At 41.9% G+C, this 20532-nt stretch overlaps 1 protein-coding gene and 1 long non-coding RNA gene across 2 annotated transcripts in view; one reads left to right on the top strand and one right to left on the bottom strand.

The window, feature by feature from the left end:
- The window catches only part of LOC124157717, a 222480-nt gene that overhangs the window by 98654 nt on the left and 103294 nt on the right, over positions 1-20532 (bottom strand). The window lies entirely within an intron of this gene.
- The window catches only part of LOC124157716 (protein decapentaplegic), a 67330-nt gene continuing 50594 nt past the window's right edge, over positions 3797-20532 (top strand). The window contains exon 1 of the mRNA XM_046532690.1: positions 3797-4193. The gene's annotated coding sequence lies outside the window, so the exon portion shown is untranslated. The remainder of the gene's footprint in view (positions 4194-20532) is intronic.

Below are 20532 nucleotides of genomic sequence, written 5' to 3' on the forward strand. Positions count from 1 at the left end.
GGAATTTGCGTTCTCTTATCCTCCTTTTAGAGGAAATCATTGGGTTTATTTTTCAAAATGAGATTGTTATCAACCATCATAATTCGCTCCGCTAATTACCACTCCGCTAATTGATAGAGCACAATTATGCCAGCGAGAAAGCGAGAATTCTGGTTCTCTTGATTGAATAGCAGAACTTCCAGGCTTTATCAGATCAAAAAATTCCATCTCAAATGAACTAGACTAGACATATTCCACTAGCAACATTTTTGTCTTAAATTAATGTATAAAATATTTCTCATATCAAGTAATCACTGAATTCGCCTGCTACTCCAGCGAAAATATTTTTAAAAAAATACAAATGACTTTATAGATATAATGCAATAGATCAATTTCTCTATTCATAGAATAACCGGATTTTGGTCGTGCTAATGTGGGCACTTTACTTCAAGGCTCGAAGTAATGATGGCAAGCACAGGACTAGAATATCTGACAGAGAAAATTACTAAATACCATAGTCCACAAAGGCTTAAAAAAACTTTGCAATTGCGAATTTGATCATTATTAAGGAATGCTGTGTTAACCAACAAATTTTGCAATATATCAGCCGGCAGATCAGAATTAACTTCACGAGAAATATTTATATTCCATCAGCTGATTTTTAGTCGATAAAAATCCACATTAGCACCTCTATTTCACAGTCATTAGTATCTGAAAAGTGAAAACGCCATGTGCTACATCCGAATGAAATTGCTATTTTTTAAATTGACAGAACATGGTCATATTTTTTCATTTGCATTTTACATTAATTTTGGACAATTAACTGTGAAAAAACTACTTACTCTAAGCTTTCATCAGCACTTGTTTTTTAAGTCGTGAATGAACCTATCAGGTAAGATTTAAAAAATGTACCTATGACCCTACAAATATTAAGTTAAACTTTTCACTCCGTTAGCCCATTACCTCCGCCTCAGATTATGCATCGGATGGTACGCATTTTATTTCTTTTACACGTGCATTACGCGACTCGTTCTTTCTTAAGAATCAATGGATATTTGAATGCATACGTGAGCTGGAGACTGCTCGCTAATAGTGTCATACAGCCAGCCAATACCGAGTTTCGAGTCCAGCTGACCTTTGCGTGAACATAAAATAGTTATGAGATTGTATTACTGTGAGTAGGTTTTTTTTGTTCTAGGAGAATTTCTTTAGTGGAAGTGAGTAGGTGGGAGGGGAGGTGCGAAGGATTATAGGTGTGAGAGGGGCGACAATCCGTGAGGGGGTGGGAGCTATGGGGGTGGACAAAGGAGAAGTGGGTGGGGGAGGGAGGCGGAGGGAGGAAAGCCTCTTACATCGCGCCTCGGCGGATGCGAAGTGTTGCTTAACTAAACCTCTCGCTGCGAGTGTCTTACTCGACTCTTTTTAGCTTCTTATGGTTGACTTTTCAAGGAACTTGTTTTTTGTAGCACACCTCAAGCTACAGTATCAAGTTTTCACGAATTGAGGTATGGGGAAATGAGCTGGAGGGAGATTCTTTCATAAAAAGAACGCAGAGGATGACGGTCTGGAAAGAAATTCCCGTTTGCGTCTACGAGATGAGTATTGAAAGGTTAGCTCCGGCTGCCGTGGGACGCCACGTAGTAAAAAATAGTACGACTGGAAATTGGATGAGATATCTCTCGCTCTCTTCTCTATTAGTTCACGCAAATTAAATCTAAAAACTATTTTTTACGAGAGCAAAATGTTTCCACGGACGGCTCAGGTGAAGGAATCATTAAGAATTTCTTAAACATCTTGAAGTTCAATTAAATGTGATAGGCAAGCTCTTGCACGTTAAATTGATTAAGATAATTCATTAGATACACCCGGCCAGCGAGAGAATTGAATTATCCCTGCACATTAGAGTTTCTAAGAAGTTGAAAGAAAGTTAGCAAATGACCTCATCAAAGTAGGATGACTCTTCTTATGAGAAGAACCACGATCTAATTTATCTTGTATGTTTCGAGAATACCAATGAATGGAAGCCACGATTAAATTCACCACATTTTTTTACCAAGTCTTTGATGACTAATTAGTTGCTATGATATTACGTTGATTTTGTGCATCAGCCTGAAATTAAACTCTCTCCTCAATTAAAATAGTAAACGCATATTCCTTTTTAGTACAGTCTTTACCCAACATTACCTGCTCTTGGTAGAACATATTGTGACAGTAAATTTAAAACTTCCTATTCAAGTCATACTCTTCAATTACTTCAGTTTCAATATATAATGTATGAAAAAGTGGAAGCACATGGCTGTAATGTAATACGATTAGGAATTTTCAATATAGAACGACCTAAGAGGGGACTGTCGTATTTCTGTATAAAAATTAAACAATGTCATCCATCCGGAAATCGAAAAATGGGTTTCCCCTACTTATGGCATTAAGTCACCTATGAGGAAATTATTCAGAGAATTTATTTTTAAAGTCATGAGCTGGGAAAAAAGATTAATGGAAGAGAAAAATTGTGACACGAAATGAAAACTGACAGCTGATGGATAACTGATGCCAGTAGAAACGAAAATTGCTATTGATATTTAGGTGGAAAACGCATCATTTTAAAACTACAGAAACTTTGAGTCAAGCGCTCTGATTGGCCAAGAGTTTGCCCTGTTGCCGGATGCTCGGGACAAATCAGGACTTAAAATGCTGTGCCAGCCGGAGATTGCAATGTATCCAAGGCATCCGGCAACAGGGCAAAGTCGGGCCAATCGGTGAGCTTGGCTCAAAACTTATGTAGTTAAAATAGTGCGTTTTCAACCTAAACGTCATTAACAATTTTGGCTCCTACTTGCATCAGCTTTCCAGGATTAAAATTTCGTGACGCATTATTTCTCCGCCCTGTAAAGACCTCTGTACGGATAAGCAATTATGAATTCCAGAGCTTCTCAGGAAAAAAGAAAGCGAGAACGAACACTAGGAATGATTGAGTTAGAGGAGACCAAAGGCGTCGACCACAAGATACAAGGCTTTAGTTTCTCTCTTCACTCTCGCCCCACCCCTTTTCTCTATCATACGTAATTTATAAATGCTTCAAACTAGAAACTGGGAAAAAGGAGGTGAGGGGTCTAGCTGGAAGGCGACTTAAGTGTGCGTGTAGCGGGCGTGACGTCACGAGGTGACAGGAATGAGGAGAGGGAGGTTTGTGGGGTGGAGGAGTGACGGGAGGGGGTAGTTAGGGGGAGGGGGAGGGTGAGAGGGGAGAGCTGCCCTCCCAACCATCGCCCCTCTTTCAGTGATGAGCTCGGACTGCTCTGGATACAACTGAGCCTTCGCCTCGCTGGTGATTTCCTAGCTCGCGTGCCTACGCGGCCATCAGCTAATAACAAACATAACCTCTGCCACGAACCGCTTTTTCCCCGAGCCTGTACGACCCCTTTGCCACCAAAATATTTACCAAAATTCGGAAGCTCGGTGTCCGCACGGGAAGGAGCTGGAGGGATCAAGCGCCTGAGACGCCCGTCCGAAACACAGATCGGGTTAGTTTGTGGTAATGACTGCCCCCGCGAAAAGGCGCGGGACGTTCTGCGGAGGCATAAGTTCGTGGACTTCGGGTGAAGCTCCTGGAGGCGGTTGACCGATAGATTGAAGTGAAAGACCACTTGGAGGAATTACTAATTAGGGACGAAAAGCGGGGCTAAAGAGGAATTTTCGAGCATCGACGAGGGGCAGCGCGAGGGCCGCCCTTGTAAGCAGAAACCTCGGCCGCGACCCCGGTTCTCCCGGTTCTCGCGGTGCGTGTTGTGCGGCAGCGTCGGTCTCCAGCCGCAGCGGTGATGCCATCTCTCGAACACGACTCGTCGACGATACAGGAAAAAGTGAAGAGCGCTGAGGAGTGGCTAGTGGTCGCGGGAGACGCGTCGCCGCGACGCAAGAGGACGCGTGACGCGTCGGCCGAGCGGCAGTGCGTAGAGGCGGCAGAGGTCGCCGGAGTCCTTTGTTGTGGTGTTGGTGTTGTCCCGCGTGGTGCGAGTAGTGTTGGTGTGGCACGACCAATCTGTGACGACGACGACGGTACATCTCGAGGTCGGGGAACGAAAGCGACGCCGAGAGACGAGGGGGCGCCGATGTTGAGGGGACCTCTGGGGAGCCTCCGGACAGAGGAGAGGACGCAGCATCCGAGCAGTAGGAGCCGGAGAAGAGGCAGCAGCGACGACATCCGCTGAGGAAAGGTGAGTGGCCTCCAGAGGGAGGGGTGAGGTTGAAGGGGCGGTGCAGGTATGGGTAGTGGAGGGAGGGGTTGGAGGGGGGGAGAGCAGGGAGTTTTGAGTGGAGGACGGGATAGGTGGAATGTGGTAGGAAAGGGATGGGGAGGGAAAATATTAAGGAGAAATTAAACGTTCGGAATTGCATATTTTAGTCAGCACGCTGTCACGTTGGCACGATGTTCATCAAATGTGGCCGGACCCAGCGGCCTCTTCCCCCCTCCCCCCCCCCACCACCCCAGATCAGTCTCCGCTAAAGCGTTCCTTGTCCGGCCGCTCCTGCTTCAGTTAGAACTGGAAAATCCCGTATCAAACACTCGATCCGTATCGAATTTCTGAAAACCATTTTTCTTCCACATAAAAACTTGGCTCCAATAAACAGAACTCAACGAGCATCACGGCCATCGTTTGAGGCCTAAAGATTAAGCTCCGTTCCTGTGAAACTTGTAGTTTCAGTTACATGTCTACAGCAGCTTCAAAGGTTTAAAGGAATGCGCATACTCATAGGGCTGATTTGACTAAACAAAGTAAAGCTCAATATTGATTTTTCTTCACTCACAAAGGTGTCCATTGAGGCGACTTGGTATGTAGATTAAGATGAAGAAATGTCGCTATAATTCAGTTTCCATTTCCATAGCACTTTAAACACCAGTATGTATTCATAGTTAAAACTTATCAAACAATTCCGATGTTGCTACAATTAACCGGTTGAATAGCAAAATCACATTTTTGGGATAAACTTGATCTACTTCCGGAAAGAAATGTATAAATTGGCTGAGTACAAGACATATTAATTTCCATGAAAAAAATTCCTCCGGACCAGGAATCGAACAACATACCTTACATTTTGGCTTTCGTGGACCTAGTTCCGTTGAAACCCGGTAAATTGCCTTAAAAAAACAAACAGCCTGGATATCGTGGCCCGCGCATGTCCGTCGTTCGATTCCCGGCCAATGGGAATTTGTCTCTTAAGGCAGTAATTGACAATTTCACCGCCGTTCACGCGGCAGGATTGAATTAAACCACATGCAGGGTAGATATTGAAGAAGACATTTGCAGGAACCTTTCTCCAGCAGAAAACAGCTCATATTTGAAAACTTTTGAATAGGATTTCAAGATCGCTTCTTCAAAACAATCGCCATAAGCTCTTTCTTTAATAAAAATATGAGAAAAACAGAAAAAAATTAAAAGTAAATTGCTTCGAAGAATAGATTTAGGAGCTGGGTTTAGTTTTTTTATACTGGCGAAAAGAATTCCTTGGTCCGGTACTTCATGACATTGGAATGAGAGCTGCGAGATTCTATAAATGTTTGCAATTCACAATGTAGAATAGAAAACGAATACAATACGAGTGTCATTGATTTATATGATCGGCAAAGTGCAGTTCACTCACACGAATACATTTGGTGGGAGAATTCTGCGCTCGGGAACCCGAAAAGTACTGACTGAAATATAAACCGCATCACCGACTGCGTATTGATCTGATGCACAGGAATCTGGGAGACAAAAATTCCATAATCCAGCAGCATTCATCTCCCGTTTTTGCATTTGACAGCGATATTTATGTATATTTACGTAACATATTTTACTAGTGATAGCCTCCCATGAACTATTAGTAAGGGCCTCATTGATACTTATCCGGGCTTCCACCCAGGCCACGGCTGCGAAATATTTCGAGCATCGCAATAAAACAATATATTTAGCGGATAAGTTTTCATGCTCTTAAAGTTGAGGGGAAATAGTAATATTCGAAGCAGCTTAATGCGAATAATCAGATAAATATAATGGAGCACAAAAATAAATGACACCCATGAAGCTCATGTAATGGAGGCGATTTAAGGTAAACTACATTTTGAGCGAAGAAAATCCTTACGGAGTAGTTTCACCAGCCTTGTCAAAAAATGTCTTTAATGGAACCTTCCGGATATGCTGGCGTAGCCATATAATGCCGACTAGGCAATCATAGCCTAAGTACTGCTAAGTAAAATGCTCCGCGTTTTCATTCGCATTTTTTCGAGGATTATGATTTTTGCTGCAACTACATGTTATTTATTTATCAAGTTGTCCACATACAGCATAATTGTCATTTTATATTGTCACAGTACAACAAAGTTAAAAAGTACAAACATAATGAAACATAGTAAATTTTAGTAAATAACAATGCATTGAAAGTAATCTTATGGACTATATCACTTTATCTCAGTTTCTATTAAGGTAGGAAAGAGCGCGGTTTGTAAAGGAGTGGTTTGGAAAAGAAAACGGGTCAATGTGATCTGGAAGAGAATTTATGAGGGAAGAGAAGCGGGAGAGGATGGAAAGTTTGGTTAGTGACAATCTGGGAATGGGCATATGGAGGAGCGAATGCATTCAAGTGGGTCTGCATGGAACTTTAAAAGTTAGATTGGAGACGAGATCGGTACAGTCTATGGCAGAGTTTAGAATGCTATGTACTAGTTTTAAATCGGATTTGAGGATTAAATTTGGAATATAAGATATAGAGAGTGTGCAAAACAGTATCAGCGGGCATATTACGAAGATGAGGGACTCTGTACTTATCCATATTAGTGAAAAAATTTCTCACACTTTCAGAGCCAAAAGACTGGATAGGGCTGAGATGGTCCAATGATAAGCAATACATTATAACGGGAATGACAATAGTTGAAAAATATGCGCGTAATGATATCGGGTCTGCAATTTCTGAGAAGCGGTAGAGGAAGCCAAGGAGAGACAGGTTTGTTTTTAATTTTTGTAATATTCTCACTGTAATTTAATTTTTGATCCATTAATACGCTTGTCTTAATAAGTCTTTGATGGTGGAGACTCGTCTGAGGGAAAGGGAGTTTACACTGTACCTGAAATCATAAGGGGACTTTTTTAGCGAAATGGAAATTATGTTGCATTTATTAGCGTTTAGGCGGAGTTTCCAGGTGTTGCACCGCTCTGATTCCTTGCTCAATGCATCCTGTAGGTTATGGCAGTCTACGACGTTGTTAATTTGCTTAAAAATGTTGCAGTCATCAGCGTAAAAAAGGGTATGGGCTTTAGAGGAATGTACAAGTGCGGCCAGACCGTCAACAAAAAGGTTCAATAAATATGGCCCGAGAACACTTCCCTGTGGTACTCCGGATGTTGTGGGTAACCTTTGGTATGAGCAACCAGGAAGTATTACACGCTAGAATCTATTCCTGTTCAGTCAAAGCGGCAACATAAATAACCTGATTTCATAAATTGAAAGCTTTTTTACAACAGAGATACATTTCATCGAATTAACGTTCGAGTCCAAGAGATCGTTTAACCTTCCAGACATTTGCTTCCACCTCCTCCCCTATTTCTTTTAATTCCTCGGACATTTTTTTCCAACGGCTAGTGAGTTTAACTAAGCGCCCGCGCCAAACAAATCCATTCCTGTTGGCGTCGGGCAAATACTGTAGCGCTTAAACGGACCAAAGTCATCCGCTTGTGACATGATAAAATACACAAACACGCGGAAGGGCGAAATGGAAGCTTAAAAAAGTTTCCCTCATCGGGTGCAGGAGTATGCGCACACACAAATGGGATGCCGAATGAACAGCGCAGCGTCACCTCACCCCTCGCCCCGGCTGTTGACCACTTTGTCCTTTGTAATCAGCCCTAATATGAGCTCCCTCGCATTCACACATGGTCTCTCCAGAAAAGGATCGAGCGTAAACATTGTGAGGGCGCCTTTCCCTCAACCTCTTCCTACTCTCCTCCCTTCCTCCCACGCAAGTCTCTCCATAAAGTGGCACAGAGGACTCTAGCTAGTCCCTTCCCTTTCGTCCATTGTATCCGAATGGACTTCCACTTTTGTTGAGTCCTCAAGGGGAGTTTAAAAAAAAAGAGGAGGATAAAGAGAGAAAAAGGGGAGTTTAAACAGGGTGGCAAGAAAGGTATGGGCAGTAGGGGTGGAGGAGGTGCTGTCACGCGAGAAGAGGGTGTGCGTGCGTGCTTGAGGGGGCTGCACAGGTATAGAGGGGGTCTGGTTTGGCGTTTGGCAGGGGGTGTCAGCACAAACGCACGAGGGTGAATTCATCCCCCTACTCCCCTCGCGTGGTGGTGCTGCCCCCCTCCTCTCGGACGCAAGGGGGCAGGATGTCACTCGCCCCGCCCCCTTCCTGCCCCCTCCACGCCCCTCTTCCTTCCTTCTTCTCTCTCTCGACCACCCACCCCCTGCCTGTGCGTCACTTTCGCCGCCCCAACGTCGCATGTCCCCTGGACGCTACGCACCAATCCCACCGTCCGACACTACGTCTCTCGCCCTCCCCCGCACACAGAGGAAGTCCAAAGAGAGAAAACTAGTAGGGAGGAAAACATGCCCTCCTCATCTACGCCCATCTTCTCTATCCGAGTAGGTATTTGTCGTTAGAGTCTGACCACTCCCCGTATTTATCTCACCATGCCCATCTATCCTTTGCGGATCCCTCCTCGGGATGCAGTGAAAGATCTCTCTCACCTGGACCTGACACCATGAACCCAAGCGGTAGACCTAAGCTCACTCGATATCATCAAAACCCTCCTCTAACTATTCTTATTTTCTCATACATGACATCTTCGCCAAAAACGGAAGTAAACGTTATTTTCGAAAACAATTCAAATTATACACGTATGTCATTACTTACTCTTACTCCCATGGCCATTTATACCCTAGAAGGCAATTGGTCTCGTCAACTGCCTGACCCCATAACTTCCGATCTATTGCATCCTCTTCGCTGACTCTCATTCTCTTCGTATCAGTGATCATCTCATTCTTCAATCATTCCTTTGGTAGTCCCAGAGGTCGTCTTCCATCACGGTTTCCTGTCCAGGCTTTTTAATAAGGTCTCTTGCTCTCATTTCATGATGTTCCCTGCCCATCGCAATCACCATATTTATCATTATTAGCGGTCACTTTTTAATTGAGCCCTAAAAAATGTAAACACCCTACTAAGATCTTTTCCACTGCTTGCCAATCAGTAGCAAAATGTAATTCAGAATTCACTAAAATACAGATCTCTTTACGACAAAGACCAAGGTTACTGGTGTTAATTAATTTCGGGAAGAAGAAACTATTGAAGAGGGAAAAGTATGGCCTTACAAACGCCAATGTTAACTGATTAGACTTACACCCTTGTAGAGTCCTTAGGGTGCAGAAACAGATGAGGGGCTTGAAGGGGAGGATGCAAGTTTATCCTTGAGCCAATATCAGGATTGACACTAGATAGGATTCGAGATAAAAATAAAATTTCATTTGAGTTATTTCTAGAAAGTAATATTTTAATATTTATTCATTTGTGCCTTGAATTTATTTATGCTCACGTGCTATTTACCATCAAGATATGATGATTCCATTACTTTTTAAACAGAAAGTATGGACGATATGCTGAAATTAAGAGTAGTTTGTCAAGAACTTCGAGGCCGTGTGGTCACCTCTTCAGGAGCCCAAAATAAAAACGGTTGTTTATTTTTTGTGAAGCTGTTTCGTTCATATCAGTCTTTTTTCTGGCGCCCTCAACGAGGTCATCTACGTTCAGTAGGTACTCAATTATTCAGCTACGTGGGACGAAGAAAGACTTGAACAGCTTGACAATGAGTCGTAGGTTATGCAGTTTAATCCTGCGGAGAACCCTTTAGGCCTTCGCCAACAACAAACTTAAGGTTAAGATCTTTATTCAATCTCACATACCTTTTAGGGACAGCTTGAAATAAAAAATCACTTACTGAATCTGGAACTTATTTGAATAGTAGGCTTACTCAGTCTGCTTTAGACATGGCCGCCTCCTCATTCGCTAGTATTCTCAGGAGCATTATTGAGGGCTCTATGTGACAAGTGTGAGGCAGATATCTGAATTATTGTTTCAATGGAAAAACCAAAAAATGGAACCTCATAAAACATTCAACCTCCAGCCTCGGGTTTGATTTTCATTAAATATTGCTACAATTTAATTAGCCCCGATCGGGAGCAAAAATTTATAAAAAAATATAATTCCACTTTCTGCCCTAGCTATTTCAATTACAACTTAAGTATTTTAATTTTTGCGTTAGATACTTGCAATTAATTCCCGAGGTCCACTGGATATTACCAAATAAATACTGAGGAATTATGCAACCCCATAATATTAAATCGCTACCAATAGATCAAACTATTTATCGCAATACCATTAGCTGAGCGATTTCTACCATGCATAGTTCAACTAGTAAAAGAGAAATACTTCGTCGCCGTGCGACGGCATTTAGCCAAGAATTCAGAATATTATAAATCATTCTTTCAAATATCCAATGTAGAAGGAACAAAGTAGCTATTTTCTGTGATAAGCTAGAAAATGAAAAAATGCAACGATGCAAGCTCAGGGTGTGCACTATTACGAAAATAACCTGAATTCAAACGTTTAATCGCATCATGGCCATAAATCAAATACGGTAGCTTAGCATTTGCTGTTGGCCTGTAAGGACAACAAAACGGATTATGCATCTAGCAATAAGTAGCTAATATACGCAAGCATTTAATTACCAACATAGCGATATCTTAATGCATATGAATGGTTTACTGAATCATTTTATTTCTACAAAATTCTCTTCTCTTGAAATTGCGTATGCTCTGCAAATTTTACGGAATTTACATGATGTGGTAATTACTCAAGAAATAAGCATTTAAATGAATGTAAAGCGATGTTTCAATTAATTATTACCGCCAAAAATTACTAAATAAAACTATATATTGAAGAAAACGACTCTTTACCGAGAAAAACTAGAGGTGGCACCAAGCTAATGATGTTAGCTGATTTGAATGCTGTTACCAAAAGTTGACCAACAGTAGAAAACTATTTTTAAGCGAATTCACAGCGTATTATCACACGAATCCATGCTTCAAAGCAAAATGATCAAGGAGGATGACTGCAGAGAGCAGCCAAAGTAGTGCTAATGCTCCCGCGTATTACCCATTATTGGTACGGGCATCTTATACTGAGGATTATAGTTGTTTTGGTATAAATACAAGGTGAATAAAATAGCTTGGGAACTCATCTTATTTCTTAGCAATTGATTTCATTTCCAAGTTATGGAATTGTAGTTCTAACAAGTTAAACCTGATAATGTGATGCAGTTTAAATATAAATATGAAAATTTTGTGGTAAAGGTCTTTTATAACAAAAAAACACATTTGCTAACTTTTCGGAACTTCATTGTCAATTCGTAAGGCTTATAAGCTGAGAAGATTATACTATTTTTTACAAAGGATTTATACCCCAAGATATTCTTATGCATGTAAAAGAAGAGGTCAAGAACAAACGAATTAAATCAATTTCGATTATGAAAATTTTGCCGTAGAATTTTCGAGTTTTTTCTCTTTGGAGTTTTTGCATGATGGAACACATTGTTGTCGATCGGTTTCTCTTTTTCCTAATTATTTCATGAGCGATAAACCTTCATCTGCATCCCGCATCGGCAAGTTAAACTCCTCGCTCATTTCAGTCTATCTCTGTCTAAGACTTGTCCGTTCATGCCGCCTCCCCACCGCCGAAATTTCCACCTGCCCGAGCCCATAGCTCCCTTCCGCCTCGCAAACATCAGACTGCGGGCGAGTGCCGTGCTCGGCCTGTGGCATCTGTCATGACGTAGGTGGCCGTGCTGTGGAATTGTGGGTGGAGGGGGGGGGGGAGAGAGTGGGATGGGAACATCCGGGGCGGAAGGTTTAAGAACTTTTGTCTTCTCTCTTTCTCCCTCTCCGGGATTCCTGAGCCGTGCACATTTCTGTTATATGGAGCCCTTTCTCACCCCACCCCCGCCTCTTATTTCCTGCCGCGGCTGGCGCCTCTGTCCACTCAGCCCCCTTCCAGTCTGCACGCCCGTCCCAAAAGAAGGGACTTCGGGGTCGCCCACCGCACTATTTTCTGACCGGCCTACACACCTTCGCTGCCTTCGCCATTGAGTTCCTCGGGAGGCGCGGCCCTCACCCCACCGAACAGTCTCTCACCGGGAGCACGAACGCATATATAGGTATACGTGGGAGAGGAGCACTGGGGTTTTTAGGGGTGTCATTCCCTGGCGCCAGTTCCCTGAGTGAAGGAACAGCGTGTCGGAGGGAGGTGAGAAAATTTGCCATTTATAAAAGGGGCGTCCGGTGTAGATGGACGGAGGTATGCGGAGTTTGACACCGATATAGGGTGCAGTAAACGCCCTTTTATGGAGCGACAGACTCACGTACCTGTACTAGGGTGGGGTGAAAGAAAAAACAGTAAAAGCAAACGGTATAGCGAGTCGGAGAAATGAGCAGGCGCCGTCTCTCTACTCCAACCCTCTTCTCTCCCCCGACTGGTTCGCTTCCACATCCTATGTAATTTGCAACGAACGAGTGCAAATCTTTTTTTCGATTTGTGAGACGTAAATTGAACAAGGTGGTTGGCGTTTTTAGCCGAGTGAAGCTATTTACGATTTTCTTCCATTGAGACGCGCGTGGGGGAAAAAGCAACCACTTTTTCCGCCTCTGCCCACCACGGCAATGAATTGTACTAGTTTTTAAGTGGACAGAACACATTATTGACGTTTTTACTCGATTTGTAAACTTGAAACATCCTCTTAACACTCATAGGTAGTCGATTAAGAACTTTCCATTTTTCATACGCCGAGACTTACCTACGTTTCACAGACTCAGTGACAGCCACACCGGAATCGCTGGGCAGAATCGGTTTATAAAATACCCGGCAAACATTATCACTGCATATTAGTCTTTGACGGCATACAATTAACGTTTTTAATATTTCCTCACTCCCACAAAGCGGCTACGCCCCTTCTCAATGATGATCAATATTGGCATCCCACCGCTATTGAGTTCATAGGCAGTCATGTCCCTGGGATTGTAGCGTTTCAAGTCTGATTAAGCTGGACTAATAATCATACAGTATGTATAACACACCAAAAAATGTAATATGAAACTTGGCAGGCAGAGAAAAAACAAGTCATAGACACTTGAGATGGCTCACAAGGTAGGTATCATGCGATATAGGTAATATGATTACATTGAGCTCCATGCTTCGACCGATATTCTTGCTAACAGATAGTGGAAACGAGTCATTAGCACCTTGCGCTCTCTCTCCCCGAAGCAATAGAAATGAAATACATTCTCACCAGAAAGAAGGAAACAACAAGACACCTACGTCTGAGTGTAGGTTAAGTCCTGCGACCTTCAAGTTGGTCGACTTCCATTAGTCCATTCTGGCCGGCCGTAAACTTGCCACGCTAAAAGCCATTCATGCCTTTCACGGAGCGTCACTGGTAAAGCCTCTGGATTTTGGGGTTTTCAACGTCAAAAATCACTGCACCCTACTCCTCGAACTTGGGAAATCCAGCAAAGACTAAGGAGGTGGGGTAGAGAAACGTAGTACAGGCAACTTTCACGGAAATCTCTGAATATAATCGTCTAATTGTACTTTGAAAGAAAAAACGCTTTGAAAATGGGTAAACTTAATTATATAAGGACTGCATTATCCAAATTTCTTGCACTCTATTATTTATTGTTGATGGATACCTTGATGCATATCGTCTGCGATGGCAAAATATATTTATTGTGAATCCTGTAGGCGCGAAAGATCCTCCGTAAGCTACAGAAAAATCACCGAGGAAATACTGAGTAGCCAAAAAAATATGAAGCACTTATTTGTCTTTTGTAAAAAATATGAAGCACTTGTTTGAGAGTAAAATTATCGCCTCTCCCAAATGTGCAAGCAAACATGCGTAAACATGGGCTAACATCATGTAAAAGGAATTTAGCATTTAGAGAAAAATTTGTATGTAGTACAATGATGATTCGTCTTCAGAGTAGGATCATTACGGGTGGAGTTGGGTGAGGAATGTCGCGATAATAAAATCAGAATAAATTAAAACATTTTCCACGATTACAAACAGGCGATAATATGGCAGGTATAAGACATATGTTTGCCTACTTTTACAGCATAATAGCGCAATGGAGGGAGTAGAAAATATTCATCTTCACACCAGGGTTCCCACTCTAACTAAATTATAAAATTCACGGTTTGTTCCAGGTTTTCACGCTCTAAATTTCGTCAAATTCACGGTCTGTTGATAAGCAATTTTAGGCAGAAATATTGATCACCTAATAATCACCGGCTGCGCGTTAACTAAAATTTTAAGAAACGCGAAAGACGCCAGGAATGCAAACGAAGCAAAAAAAAAGTGCTCTTATGACGTCTTCTATCGTTAGTAAAATTCAGGGCTAGCTAAAGGTTGTGAGTGGGAAAATCGAGGCTGGCGGGGAGGTGAAGAAGTGTCTGATTTTTTAACAGGGTTAATGAACACTTTGGCTTCCGGTGTTCCAATCACAGGCTTAAGGCTATGTCGAATTTAAGTATACCGGGACTAGCCACGGTGATAACTTTTACGGGAGTCACCCGCAATGCACAATTGTGCGAAAAATTCACAGAGAAAAAATCATTCGCCTTGATTATATGTGCATTGCGGGTGACTCCCGTAAAAGTTATCACCGTGGCTAGTCCCGGTATACTTAAATTCGTCAAAGAGAGAACACCTATATGTGTTCAAAGTTCGGACTTTACTCTCCGGCTGTGGCGCCGTGCGCACGATTTGGACTGCTCGTCGCATAATATGCTCAGCAGTCCATACTACCTTGTCCGGTATAGTCCACAAATATCCACAGGGAAGAATGACGCCTCGGTAGCTTAACTGGCTAAAGCACTCGGCCGGAAATCGAGGGATCCGGGTTCGAATCCCGGTCAAGGCGAATGATTTTTTCTCTGTGGATGTGTCGTCATGCCACACGGACCAATAATTGCGCTTCTAATATACGTGTGCGGATAAATGCGTGAAGAGTGCCTGCGAGTGACTGACCTTGAAACATGATCGAACATTGTTATCCAAAAATTTTAAGCAATTATGGCATGTTTTTTCGATGAAGAACTTGCATTTTTTGTATTAACAAAAATAATTAGAATGACCAGATGAGAAAAAGGAACACGGCCCATCTGTCAGGAAGAGAATGTTTGAGGACACCGCCTTCCTTTTGAGACCCTATGATTATCCACTTTGGATAAATACTTTCAATTCATTCGAGCTTTGAGATAAGAGCTGCGTTTAACATTTAAAATTACTTTTTATTGAGTAATTGAAGTTAATTACGAAAGTTTACCCCACGAGCAACCTTTTAGGAGAAATTAATAAGAAAAAAATTCGGTACCTTAAACTGAAAATTTGTACACTCCGCAAAAATTAAACTCTGTGTTAATTATCGCGGTAATTACTCTTATCACTGAAAGCATTACTCACGTTATGCATAAGAAAAATTACCGACGACGTATTACCGGAGGCACTTAGAGCTCGTAAACGAAATATCAAAGACATTCCGACAGACTCCCGCTCAGAACTTTCGCACATTGCAGTACAGACCGTTTGAAAGCGCTATACTCAATACAAGTTCACCATGAAAGGATTAATTCGAGGCTCTTCCACACCAGGTAAAAGCATTCTCGAAACTAAACTCTACCGCCATGAGTTTTGGAATGACTCACTCCAAAAAACACCAACCTCCCTTAAATAAGGACCATCCAACAAGATTAATGCATAAATTGTAAAATTGAACTCGGAGAAAAACATTTGTAGACAAGTTTCCAATATAGTTTTTTGAAAACCATTATCTTAGCCCCGCAGTAATGTAGGCATATCTCTATTACATTCTGGAAGATGAAATCGCACATATCCGTGTATTACAAGCCTGTTTGTAAATAAATAATTATTTTCTTTCCCTGGAAAAGGAATTCTCTTCCTATTTCGTGCAACGAAAGATCAAGGTATCATTTACACTAATTTCAAATAATCTCATATACTCATATAATGTTTTTCAGTGCATTATAACAGTCTTACAAACGGTCCATTGAGTGAGAAACTGAACGAATGTTCATAGCATTAAAATTAGATCGAGCTTTCAAGCCACAAGTATTAAATACTTATTCCTTAATTTCATTGTTCCGTGCTTTCACTCCTTCTATAGCATGTTCCCCTTCAGCCTTCCACAGAGAACCCATTATTTAATATGGGGATATTACCGAACTACCTACCTAACGTACTCACTCAATGATCCAATATAAAGGTCAGTTTGGATAGGTGAGGATAGATCTCATCCCGAACTAAGTAAGTCACACGGGTAATAATTTCACACATTTAGGGCAGGGACGGGGTCATTCCCTGGACCTCATCGTACTTCAAGAATTTTGTTTGGGTGAGTCCGAAGGCTTCACCCGGGATATCAACCAGGGACCCCTCGATAAGCAGACAAGCGATCTACCCACTTATCTGCCACGCACCTCACCACCTATCTAATGATTATTGATCAGTAGGTACTATAAGATTATAATCCTATAGTATCTACTTATCCACAATTCCATCAGTTTCTCTTTAATTTTTAACCTAGTTTAGTTAAAGAGACGGCATTCCTTTTCCTTGCCCTCATTTTCCTGTAAACTATCCCGGGCTCACACCTGTTTCCGATATTATATAATCTCTGTCTGAATATTTTCACAGCTAATTTTAGACCTTAACATACTCCAGATTTATAAGCCTCTACGTATTTCCCAACGACAGAAAACGCTGGAATACATACAGCAAAAAATACTCGGGAGAAACACGTTTGCGGAAAATCCTTCCGTCATGTCAACAGCTCTCCCTCACTTCCTCTGTTTCCAGATACTCGAAGATATAACTATCCTTTAAACATACTCGAAAACTAACTCGAGGTGACCAGGGGAAGGAACTGCTCCATCGATTATGAATGCGTCAAATTTGCACGTTTTGCAGATAAGTTGATGACGCCACGAAGTCATCCCGATTAAGTTACCGCTTCTCTGGGACCCCTCGGTTTTTTCCTCGACCTCACGTGGTTTTTTTTGATTTTGATACTTTTGTAAGCGCTTCCTTACCTCAACGAAAATTTCGAACGAATAAATAAATGAACCAGAACTCTGAGTAAGCCACCAACTCTTGAAAAATGGGCGGAAACATTCGCGTTTTCTTATTCTAAACACACAAGCGGCTGACTCACTGGGAAAGATTTTCTTTTCGCCTTTATTTTTCCTCCCCTTCTATAAACCGGATAATTTTAATGACCTGCGATTATGGGTCAGAGGGAACGACTGCACATTGTACACATATAAACCAATTTCATTCATACAACATACAGAATTTCTGCAAATTTAGTACGCTTTCCATACAAACACCTCTTCCCGACACCGTCTTAAGATACATCCATCACATTTTCTCCAAAGTCATGTCGGAGAATCTGCGATTTCCTGGCTTTGCTGGTACGAAACTCGCATGAACACTGACTGTTTCAAAACCATACATCCGCTCACCCACCCCCTACTCGTTCCGAAACACACCTCCGAGAGCCGCCGAAGTAGGCACTGGTTGCTGGCGGGAAGGACCCCGCAGGCGGCACAAGAGAGCTAACTGGGACACCCATCCACCAACACAGACTTCCCCCCACCCCGTCCAAAAACCACCACTCCTCCTCCCACCCATGGCTCTCCTCCGCCTGTTCCACCTTGAACCGAGTGATAAGCTGGAATTTAGGGACTCGGAATGCGTCCTCCTCTCTGGGCCGGCCGGCGAGGTGGGTTCGAGGAGGTTAAGAGGAGAGAAGGAGAGGAGATGAGACCGTGTGAGGTGCTCGAGTAGCAGCTCCTCTTGCGGCTCTAACTCCTCACCTCAGCTCGCCTGGGGAAGAAGTTGAGAATAAGATATCTACAGTAAAAGGTCAATTATCGGGACGTAAATAATCCGCACCGTCGATATTCCAGATTCATATCCAACGAAAAGAACTCATATAATTATGTTACATCATTTATTTATTTTTGTACCGCCGAAAACAGCACCATTGCCCCTTTATATCGGGGTTTTATCAACTTAACAATAAAATGTACACAAAAATCCATACCCTGGACTGGGGATACCTACTCAGGCGGGATTCGAAAACTCTATCTCTTGTGTGGCAAGCAAGGACTTTACCATCGAGGTCGGCAGCTAGAACTAAATGTTATCATTAATGTATTCCATCGTTTAAAGAAAGTTTGCATGAAACATTTTACGAATTACCCGGTCTAGCTGACCCTTCCAAATTGGACTTCCCTTTCCGGTTTACAAAAAAGTCTACACCCTTTTATTCTATCTTCAAATCAGATTCATTTCCTCCTCCTCCTCCGCTTACTACCGCATTTTACCTTCCAAAGAGGTTTTTAGCATCATATTCGCATTTAGTGCGCGATCATATAGACGGTTTGTGTCCTCCGTATCGCATATAGAAGTTGCCTCTTCTCGCCCATGACCATGTCTAGAACTTCGTTGTTTCTATTACTCTCCTTCTGATTCATCTTCTCCATTCTCCTCCAGACCCAAGTATCGAACACCTCAAGTCCATTCTTGTACTCCTTCACGTAATAAATTCACATTAATTAACGATTTTTTGTACCAGCTCTAAATATTTAATAGCAGTATGTAATAGTTTTACCTTTTTTACGGTTTCAGCATAGTTTCTTCATGTTTAAGACACAAAGCAGTCTTTTGACACGACTTAAATAACCAGGTTTTTTAATACCTCAGATTGGGTCCAATAACAATCAATCTAGTTAAATGTCGCTCAAACGGAGGACACTCGTCACTACCACGGAAATTGCGTGAAAAAATAATGGAGGAAAAAAATTAGCAAGGCCTATACACTTTGAGCAGATAGAAAAGTACACCAGAAGAACATCACTGAACTTAAGGAACTGCCTTAGGAAAGTGCAGGATATCAATCTTAAGTTTGCAGTATTTTGAATGAATGAAATCCATTCTCGACGCACGGATGGATAGTGCTGATAGATGGATACGAATGGTATTTAAAACATTGAATAGGTCTCTCAAGTCCTTCGGGAAATCTTCATAGAACGTAACGAAGTTAGGTTTAAATCTGGCTCATTAATGGTGAGAGAGCATAATTGGGCTTCTTAGCGGTCGGGTAAGCATGGGAGTCGATTCAAAGCACATTAATTGTAAAGAATTTAAGCGAAAAAAATCTACCAAAATCTATCGGTAGGTCGACATATCTTCCGTGAGCGTACCTCCTTTTTCAATGAAGCTAACTGGTAAAACTTTTTCATCTTCCCTCATCATTTGGCTCGAAGATGAGCCCGTATGTCGGATTGGAGAAAATACTATACGGAAACGGGATGAATGAGTAAAAGCTAACTTTTTAACTGACCTAACTTTTTATTAGATAACAACGAAAAACTATCGCCGTGCCCACAATACATAAACGATATCAATATCACAGAAGTGTCAAAACGAAGTTTCGACAAATAAAAATAAAAATAATGGTCACAATATCAGGGTTTAATTTACAAAAAAGAGAAATTATGAAGAATTCCTCAACCTTTTTAGGTAATGAAAACTTAATCCTTGGAGGAAGGGCGAATAAGTAGTCATAAATTAAAAAGTTAAATTCCGGAAAAAAAATCAGAAGGGTGGCGAATAGGCTTCACGAATTTATCTTTTAAATAAGGGAAAACAAACTTCAAACTCATATCGGAAGTTAGCCGATTCATTTAATGTTTGCTTTCATTGAACGAGAAAAAAAACGATTAATCTGAAATATTGAGGGAGCAAAAAAATCATGACTACTTATTCGCCCTTCCTCCACTATTTTTACTACTTGAATTCGTTCTTTGTTCCACTGCCCGTGACTCGTCTGAAAGTGCCCCACTCAGAAAATGTCGCGAGGCTTGCTCGATAAGTTCTCCCTGCCGATTTCCGACATCACGTTGAGCAGGCCTTAAGTTGTCACCGTCATCAAAAGTCCACGTGTCCGTTGTGAAGTGCGAGGGAATGACAATGGGAAGAATTCCGGAGGACAAGGGTGGTAAGCATTGTCAGCCCCCTCATTTACGCTCTCCCCTTTTCTCCTACACCATTTTTCACCCGCTCAGGGCTGCTGTGAATTTCTTTCTGTTAGTGGGTAAAAATAGGTACTAGCGATAGGGCCAGTCCACGGGCAGAGGCATTTTCTTACATTGCATAATTTTTCCCATGATTCCCGTGAATTTTATTGGACCAAACAATCCTTGTTGAAATGATATACCCTCAATAACGGAAATGCTTTACCTTGCTGATAAATCAATTAAAATTTACTGGAAATTTCCTACGGATAGTAATAATACAATTACTTATGGAAAATTGCCAGTCAATTTCAATGTACTAATATGCAAGAATTTCGCGAAAGTAAGCGTGAATAATTCTCCATGCGGATAAATTTATT

Source organism: Ischnura elegans, chromosome 4 (genome assembly GCF_921293095.1).
Source record: "Ischnura elegans chromosome 4, ioIscEleg1.1, whole genome shotgun sequence".
Lineage (NCBI taxonomy): Eukaryota > Metazoa > Arthropoda > Insecta > Odonata > Coenagrionidae > Ischnura > Ischnura elegans.